Genomic DNA, 9085 nt, shown 5'->3' with positions numbered 1-9085 from the left:
AGGAAAGTGTGAGTCCGAGAAAGGTAATGCACCGCGAGACTCGCTCGAGATACACGCGAGGCAAACGTGACACTGGCCTTAAGGATATTTTCATCCACGCAGCTTTTGGAAGTGAACATCATTGTTACAAAAGTATTTTTCTTGTCCACGTCATGTTCTTATAAGGACCTTAGGCTTTACACAGATGCATCAGACTTTTCCTGCATATGCATGTAATTAAAATGTAAATTTCAATATGGAAACTAACAGTGACCAATTTTTATAACTACATACTGAATGTGTTAAAGGGGAAGAAAAAAAAAACAAAACCAAAAACCAAACATTTCCATCATTCGTCGAAATTTAATAATTTCACTTTAAAAGAAATTTGGCATAAACATTTTCACAGAAATATTTAAATAAAATAAACAGATTTAAATACAAATAACAGGACTAAATATTGTACATATACAACTTTATTATATTTATCACAAATTAAACTTTTGTACAAAAACACATTTTTTTACATTGTAAACTGTAGACTTTACTGTTTTATGTTTCTTATTTCTGATGCATTTAAAACTTACTTCAACTTCAGATATTAATGACACAAAAACAGAATCTCCTTTTAAAATAAACTTTTCCTGAAGAGTGAAACTTTATAACCTCCCCCCCCCAAAAAATTCATTAATTACAAAGCAATAGAGCAACAAACTCAGTATAAAGGCAACTGAATGGATACAAATATGTACAGCCCCCCATGTAGGACGCGTCATCCACACAAAGCAAAGAGTACGGCAATTCCATCATCAATTCTGCAGCAGATCGGTGTCAAAACCTGAAGAAAAAAAAATAATTAAAATGATTAGAAGTGCATTTAATTAATTGTGTAATTATGGGTTTCTGGTGACTGCATGGGAGCAAGAAAGGAAAAAAGTTGTATTATGAAGCAACTTATAACCAAAAATTGTATTTAACCCCCCAATAAACCTCTGAAATCTCTTTTGAATGCAGCAGCCAGCATCATAGCTCACTCAAAACGCTAAACCCATGCCTCTACCCTGTGCCAGCTGCTGCCCATCCGCTACAGAGTACAATCTAAAGTTCTCTCTCAACCACAAATCTGCACCACCTACATCCCCTCTCCATCTCTCTCCATCACCTACCCATCCTCTCCACAGTTCTGCACCGCCCAACATAGTCTACCCGTCCTCCCCACAGTGCTGCCCCACCCTACATCTCATCCTCATCTGTCTGTCACGCCTTAGGGTTATGGGGTACACAGTCCTGGGGGGGAGAAGAAGAAGAAGGGGGGGGAGGAGAAGAAGGGGGGGGGGAGGAGAAGAAGGGGGGGGGGAGGAGAAGAAGGGGGGGGAGAAGAAGGGGGGGGAGAAGAAGGGGGGGGAGAAGAAGGGGGGGGGGAGAAGAAGGGGGGGGAGAAGAAGGGGGGGGGAGAAGAAGGGGGGGGGAGAAGAAGGGGGGGAGAAGAAGGGTGGGGAGAAGAAGGGGGGGGGAGGAGGGGGGGGGGAGAAGGGGGGGGGAGAAGGGGGGGGGAGAAGAAGGGGGGGGGAGAAGAGGGGGGGGAGAAGAAGGGGGGGGAGAAGAAGGGGGGGGGAGAAGAAAGGGGGGAGAAGACGGGGGGGGGAAGAAGAGGGGAGGGGAGAAGAAGGGGGGGAGAAGAAGGGGGGGAAGAAGGGGGGGAGAAGAAGGGGGGGAAGAAGGGGGGGAGAAGAAGGGGTGGGGGAAGAAGGGGGGAGAAGAGGGGGGGAGAAGAAGGGGGGGAGAAGAAGGGGGGGGAGAAGAAGGGGGGGAGAAGAAGGGGGGGAAGAAGGGGGGGAAGAAGGGGGGGGAGAAGAAGGGGGGGAGAAGAAGGGAAGGGAGAAGGGGGGGAGAAGAAGGGGGGAGAAGAAGGGGGGGGAAGAAGGGGGGGGAGGGAGAAGGGGGGGAGAAGAAGGGGGGGAGAAGAAGGGGGGGGAGAAGAAGGGGGGGGGGAAGAAGGGGGGGAGAGAAGAAGGGGAGAAGGGAGAGAAGGAGGGAGAAGGGGGGGAGAAGGGAGAAGGGGGGGAGAAGGGGGGGGAGAAGGGGGGGGAGAAGGAGGGGGAGAAGGAGGGGAGAGAAGGGAGAGAAGGAGGGAGAAGGGAGAGAAGGAGGGAGAAGGGAGAGAAGGGGGGGAGAAGGGGGGGGAGAAGGGGGGGAGAGAAGGAGGGAGAAGGGAGAGAAGGAGGGAGAAGGGAGAGAAGGGGGGGAGAAGGGGGGGGGAGAAGGGGGGGGAGAGAAGGGAGAGAAGGAGGGAGAAGGGAGAGAAGGAGGGAGAAGGGAGAGAAGGGGGGGGAGAAGGGGGGGGAGAAGGAGGGGAGAGAGGAGGGAGAAGGGAGAGAAGGAGGGAGAAGGGAGAAGGGGGGGAGAAGGGGGGAAAGAAGGGAGAAGGGGGGGAGAAGGCGGGGGAAGGGGGGGGAGAAGGGGGGGGGAAGGGGGGGAGAAGAAGAGGGGGGGAGAAGAAGGGGGGGGAGAGAAGGAGGGGAGAGAAGGAGGGAGAAGGGAGAGAAGGAGGGAGAAGGGGGGGGGGAGAAGGGGGGAGAAGGAGGGGAGAGAAGGGAGAGAAGGAGGGAGAAGGGAGAGAAGGAGGGAGAAGGGAGAGAAGGGGGGGAGAAGGGGGGGGAGAAGGGGGGGAGAGAAGGAGGGGAGAGAAGGAGGGAGAAGGGAGAGAAGGAGGAGAGAAGGGAGAGAAGGGGGGGAGAAGGGGGGGGGAGAAGGGGGGGGGAGAAGGGGGGGGGAGAAGGGAGAGAAGGAGGGAGAAGGGAGAGAAGGAGGGAGAAGGGAGAGAAGGAGGGAGAAGGGAGAGAAGGAGGGAGAAGGGAGAGAAGGGGGGGAGAAGGGGGGGGAGAAGGAGGGGGAGAGAAGGAGGGAGAAGGGAGAGAAGGAGGGAGAAGGGAGAGAAGGAGGGAGAAGGGGGGAAAGAAGGGAGAAGGGGGGGAGAAGGCGGGGGAAGGGGGGGAGAAGGGGGGGTAGAAGGGGGGGAGAAGGGGGGGAGAGAAGGAGGGGAGAGAAGGAGGGGAGAGAAGGAGGGAGAAGGGAGAGAAGGACGGGAGAAGGGAGAAGGGGGGAGAAGGGGGGGAGAAGGGGGGGAGATTGGAGGGGAGAGAAGGAGGGGGGAAAGAAGGGGGGGGGGAGAAGGGAGAAGGGGGGGAAAGAAGGGGGGGAGAAGGGAGAAGGGGGAGAAGGGGGGGAGAAGGGGGGGAGAGGAGGGGAGAGAAGGAGGGGAGACGAAGGAGGGGAGAGAAGGAGGGAGAGAAGGAGGGGAGAGAAGGAGGGGAGAGAAGGAGGGGGAAGGGAGAGAAGGAGGAGAGAAGGAGAGAAGGAGGGAGAAGGGAGAGAAGGAGGGAGACGGGAGAAGGGGGGGAGGAGGGGGGGGGACGAAGGGAGAAGGGGGGGGAGAAAGTGCGGGGGGGAGAAGGAGAAGGGGGGGGGAAAGCAACGATCCCCCCGTAACAGATGCGCGCGCCCCCCCCCCCAACAGCACCGTCCCCCACCACAGATTCCGCCGCCCCCCACCGACCCCCAGCACTGGACCCCCAACATCCCCCGCAGAGGACAGAGCCCCCCACCGACCCCCAGCACTGGACCCCCAACATCCCCCCGCAGAGGACAGAGCCCCCCACCGACCCCCAGCACTGGACCCCCAACATCCCCCGCAGAGGACAGAGCCCCCCACCGACCCCCAGCACTGGACCCCCAACATCCCCCGCAGAGGACAGAGCCCCCCACCGACCCCCAGCACTGGACCCCCAACATCCCCCGCAGAGGACAGAGCCCCCCACCGACCCCCCAGCACTGGACCCCCAACATCCCCCGCAGAGGACAGAGCCCCCCACCGACCCCCAGCACTGGACCCCCAACATCCCCCGCAGAGGACAGAGCCCCCCACCGACCCCCAGCACTGGACCCCCAACATCCCCCGCAGAGGACAGAGCCCCCCACCGACCCCCAGCACTGGACCCCCAACATCCCCCGCAGAGGACAGAGCCCCCCACCGACCCCCAGCACTGGACCCCCAACATCCCCCGCAGAGGACAGAGCCCCCCACCGACCCCCAGCACTGGACCCCCAACATCCCCCGCAGAGGACAGAGCCCCCCCACCGACCCCCAGCACTGGACCCCCAACATCCCCCGCAGAGGACAGAGCCCCCCACCGACCCCCAGCACTGGACCCCCAACATCCCCCGCAGAGGACAGAGCCCCCCACCGACCCCCAGCACTGGACCCCCAACATCCCCCGCAGAGGACAGAGCCCCCCACCGACCCCCAGCACTGGACCTCCAACATCCCCCGCAGAGGACAGAGCCCCCCACCGACCCCCAGCACTGGACCCCCAACATCCCCCGCAGAGGACAGAGCCCCCCACCGACCCCCAGCACTGGACCCGCAACATCCCCCGCAGAGGACAGAGCCCCCCACCGACCCCCAGCACTGGACCCCCAACATCCCCCGCAGAGGACAGAGCCCCCCACCGACCCCCAGCACTGGACCCCCAACATCCCCCGCAGAGGACAGAGCCCCCCACCGACCCCCAGCACTGGACCCCCAACATCCCCCGCAGAGGACAGAGCCCCCCACCGACCCCCAGCACTGGACCCCCAACATCCCCCGCAGAGGACAGAGCCCCCCACCGACCCCCAGCACTGGACCCCCAACATCCCCCGCAGAGGACAGAGCCCCCCACCGACCCCAGCACTGGACCCCCAACATCCCCAGCAGAGGACCGAGCCCCCCACTGACCCCAGCACTGGACCCCAAACATCCCCAGCAGAGGACAGAGCCCCCCACCGACCCCAGCACTGGACCTCCACCATCCCCAGCAGAGGACAGAGCCCCCCACCGACCCCAGCACTGGACCCCCACCATCCCCAGCAGAGGACAGAGCCCCCCACTGACCACAGTAGCATTGAGCGCCCCAAAAAAAAAAAAATCCAGACCAGGCACACAGCATGAAGGTTACACACACAGTAACAAAGAACTCCCGTTTGTAACTATGAAGACACTGACCTTGGTCTGTGCAGGAGAGAGTCATCCATAGCGCGGAGTCCTGAGGTAGAGGCTGCAGCAGAAGCAGCGTCCACACATGCCGAGAAGCAGGAGGAAGTAGCGTCTCCTCGTGCATTGTGAAATTAGACCACGCCCCCGAACACGCCCCTAACACGTGATGGTAGTGACGTCATGCCGGGAAGGAGCCTGTACACTCTAGCATCTACCATCTAGTGTGCGGCTCTGCAGGAGGAGGTGTGTGGAGATTCCCCATTAGGGTACTTTCACACTTGCGTTCAGCGCAGTCCGTCACTATGGAGAATAGCGCAGTCCGTTAATGCACTGCGCTATTCTCCATAGACTTGTATGGACGACGCACTGTCAAGTGTCAGCGTTGCATCCGTTGGACGACGCAGCGTCGTTATTTTGACGCTGCGTCGGGAGGAAGAAACGCAGCATGTAACTTTTTTTGAGCAGCGCAATCCGTAGGATTTCACTGCGCATGCTTTTTTTTTTTTTTTTAAATCACAAACTTTATTTTGTCTCGGGGGCCGAACGTTCAGCTGATCGTTCACAATAGTCTGCTGCCGGTAAAACTGTAAAGAAAAAAAAAAAGCTTTCCGTTGTTTTGTACGATCCGTAGCATCCGTCACACAACGCAATGCAATGCTACGGAAGCCGTCCAACGTAAGTGTGAAAGTAGCCTTACTGGGACATTAACCCCTTCAGCTCTGAGACTTTCAGGGGGTTTTCTCTCGTTAATTTCTATGAATCGTGGGGGTTTTGTTCCTTTTCCTCTGATGGATACAGACGCCCCAACTATGAGAGGCCGGAAGTGAGGAAACCCGTCTGCCCTCAGTCCTCGGCCCCTTTCCTGCCCTCAGTCCTCGGCCCCTTTCCTGCCCTCAGTCCTCGGCCCCTTTCTGCCCTCGGTCCTCGGCCCCTTTCCTGCCCTCAGTCCTCTGCCACTTTCTGCCCTCGGTCCTCGGCCCCTTTACTTCCCTCGGTCCTCGGCCCATTTCCTGCCCTCGGTCCTCGGCCCCTTTCCTGCCCTCAGCCCCTTTCTGCCCTCAGTCCTCGGCCCCTTTCTGCCCTCAGTCCTCGGCCCCTTTCCTGCCCTCAGTCCTCGGCCCCTTTCCTGCCCTCAGTCCTCGGCCCCTTTCCTGCCCTCGGTCCCCGGCCCCTTTCCTGCCCTCGGTCCCCGGCCCCTTTCCTGCCCTCAGTCCTCGGCCCCTTTCCTGCCCTCAGTCCTCGGCCCCTTTCCTGCCCTCAGTCCTCGGCCCCTTTCCTGCCCTCAGTTTTCGGCCCCTCTCTGCCCTCAGTCCTCGGCCCCTCTCTGCCCTCAGTCCTCGGCCCCTCTCTGCCCTCAGTCCTCGGCCCCTTTCTGCCCTCGGCCCCCTTTCTTGCCCTCGGTCCTTGGCCCCTTTTTTTTTTTTTATTAATTCTTTCTTTAACTTGACATCAATATACAAAATGGAAACTATAGAGATACATTGCACATAGAAGAATGCAAACCATTTTAGGTAAACTGGACTGTCAAACGTTTTTGCAGAGCTACGACAACCTCCACTTCCCCAGTAGTTGGAAAACGAAACAGCCCAATCGAAGGGGAGAGAGAAAGGAAAAATAGTAGGAAAGAGAGAGTTAGCAAGGGAACAAAGAAACAACGAACGATAGGACTAGAGTCGAAGAAGGGAGCAAGGAGTTAAGGCCCTGTCACACACACAGATAGATCTGTGGCAGATCTGTGGCAGATCTGTGGCAGATCTGTGGCAGATCTGTGGCAGATCTGTGGCAGATCTGTGGCAGATCTGTGGCAGATCTGTGGTTGCAGTGAAATTGTGGACAATCAGTGCCAGGTTTGTGGCTGTGTACAAATGGAACAATATGTCCATGATTTCACTGCAACCACAGATCTGCCAAAGATTTATCTGTGTGTGAGAGACAGGGCCTTTAGTCAAGATAACGTGTAGACAGACAACTTCAAAATGAAATTTACAGACCTATTATCAAAGAGATATAGAGAAAAAAGGGAAACAAGCAAGAAAAGAGTACAAGAGAAACAAACCTACTTTGGACCTAAACGGACTAGGAAACACCACCTAAAGGCACAGGTGGGGTCACTAGGGACGTGGATAAAAAATAGGGTGTAGTCCCATAGGACCCAGGACTCTATGCAGCTTTATACCTTTTTAACAAATAAGAAGAGATTGTGCACCGCACTGCTTACCTAAACTGGAGGTAGTGTGATATTTCTGTCCACAACGCGGATCAGTATGAAGTTTCCTTGATTATATCCAGATGTCACAGGAAAACATTTTTTCTCATCTTGATGGATCCAAACAAAATCCTTTACCGAGGTGCTATTGCCCAATTTAACAAGTATGTCCATAGAACAAAGAGAGACAGGGCAGCACTCACCGATAAACTAGGACTATTTTATTTTTCGATGCTGACAGGTGAGACGGACATGAGGGTCCATATGGACCCGTGAAAGCACCCCTAGTGGTGCGAAACGGTACCGTCGTCCTCGTGCTCCCCTCCCTGCATTCCCTCATGTCCGTCTCACCTGTCAGCATCGAAAAATAAAATAGTCCTAGTTTATCGGTGAGTGCTGCCCTGTCTCTCTTTGTTCTATGGTTATACCTTTTTAACCGTTCTTCCTTCTCCTTGACTGGCAAGAGAAGGAGGCACTAAGTTTTCCAACAATATAGCAGAATTAACCAAAACCAACCAACCAAAACGAGGACATAGCAGGTAAACCGTTTCATAAGCAACAACATTCAGTAGGATGAGATTCATGGCATCTATTAAAATACAATAACTCCTAGGGCAGGATTTTTATCTGTCCAGGGCCAGGTCGCACAGTATTATGTTCCCAATTTCCAATATTCCATCTCGGATTCTCACCTTCGACCATGAAATTATTACAAAAATATCTAAAACCTTCCCAGAGAGCGGTTAGACTGTGGTGGAAATCGTCACACAGGACATCATCAGGGGGCAGAAAATGTGCTCACTGCCTCAGCTGCTTTTCCCACCATAAAACGAAATGTCATCAGTGACACCTGTTTCGGGGGCTTCGCTAGTCCCTACTCTCCCTAAAGGAACACACTTGTCAGCCCCGTTCTTACCCTCAGTCCTTAGACCCTTTCTTGACCTCAGTCCTTGGCCCCTTTCTGCCCCTGCACAGTATTACGTTCCCAATTTCCAACATTCCATCTCATATTCTCACCTTTGACCATGAAATTATTCTAAAAATATCTAAAACCTTCCCAGAGAGCGGTTAGACAATGGAAATGATCACACAGGAGATTATCAGGGGGCAGAGAATGTGGTCACTGCCTCAGCTGCTTTTCCCACCATGAAAAAAAGCATCATCAGTGACACCTGTTTCGGGGGCTGGGCTAGTCCCTGCTCTCCCTGCTTGCCGCATTGTCTTGTTACAATTTGCACTGACACTGCGCTCTCTTGCTGGCTCTTTGGAGCAGGTGAGGGAGTGCACTGCTACTGTGCATTCAATGGAATATAGTACAAGGAGCTCTTACTAAGCTTATGTTAGAACTAACAACCAACGTATGTTCAGTAGAGGAGGGACGAGCCCAGCCCCGGAAATGGGCATCACTGATGACGCTACATTTCAGGGAGGAAATTCTCAGTAATAAAAACGGGTATCACCGCTGCGCTTATCACCAATGCAAGCCAGGAATTAATAAATCCAAGTCTTTTTTGTATGTGCTAATACAGGTCAACGCGTTTCAGGGGTCACAGCCCCCTTCCTCAGGACAATATAGCAGACAAGGAAAGTCTTTCCTTGTCTGCCATATTGGCCTGAGGAAGGGTACTGCAGCTGTCTCCATCCACGATTATGCTGTTATAGGTGTTGTGATCTTTTCATAACCCCTATAGGTGAGTGCACCTTACTTTATTATCTCTGTTCTTTATCTGGTAAGACCCTATGCGCCTTTTTATTCCACAACCTCTGATACCTCATTTCAGGGAGGGGCAGAGGCTGAGGCAGGGACGTCCCATTTGAATATCCCAGCATGCTCTGGTGAATCTCCAATAAAATGTTATTGGAAG

The 9085-nt window shown here is 54.7% G+C and overlaps 1 long non-coding RNA gene and 1 pseudogene across 1 annotated transcript; one reads left to right on the top strand and one right to left on the bottom strand.

Annotated features, from left to right (window-relative positions):
* Positions 1-9085, top strand: part of LOC142312946 (uncharacterized) — a 198170-nt pseudogene that overhangs the window by 100400 nt on the left and 88685 nt on the right.
* On the bottom strand, positions 440-5124 carry LOC142312227 (uncharacterized). Its single transcript, XR_012754342.1, has 2 exons — positions 5024-5124; positions 440-817 (listed from the first exon to the last, which is right to left on the bottom strand). It is a non-coding gene; the product is annotated as an uncharacterized LOC142312227 (long non-coding RNA).

This window comes from Anomaloglossus baeobatrachus, chromosome 5 (assembly GCF_048569485.1).
Source record: "Anomaloglossus baeobatrachus isolate aAnoBae1 chromosome 5, aAnoBae1.hap1, whole genome shotgun sequence".
Classification (NCBI taxonomy): domain Eukaryota; kingdom Metazoa; phylum Chordata; class Amphibia; order Anura; family Aromobatidae; genus Anomaloglossus; species Anomaloglossus baeobatrachus.
The sequence above is the reverse complement of the archived record's forward strand: the minus strand, read 5'-3'. Positions and strand labels throughout refer to the sequence as shown.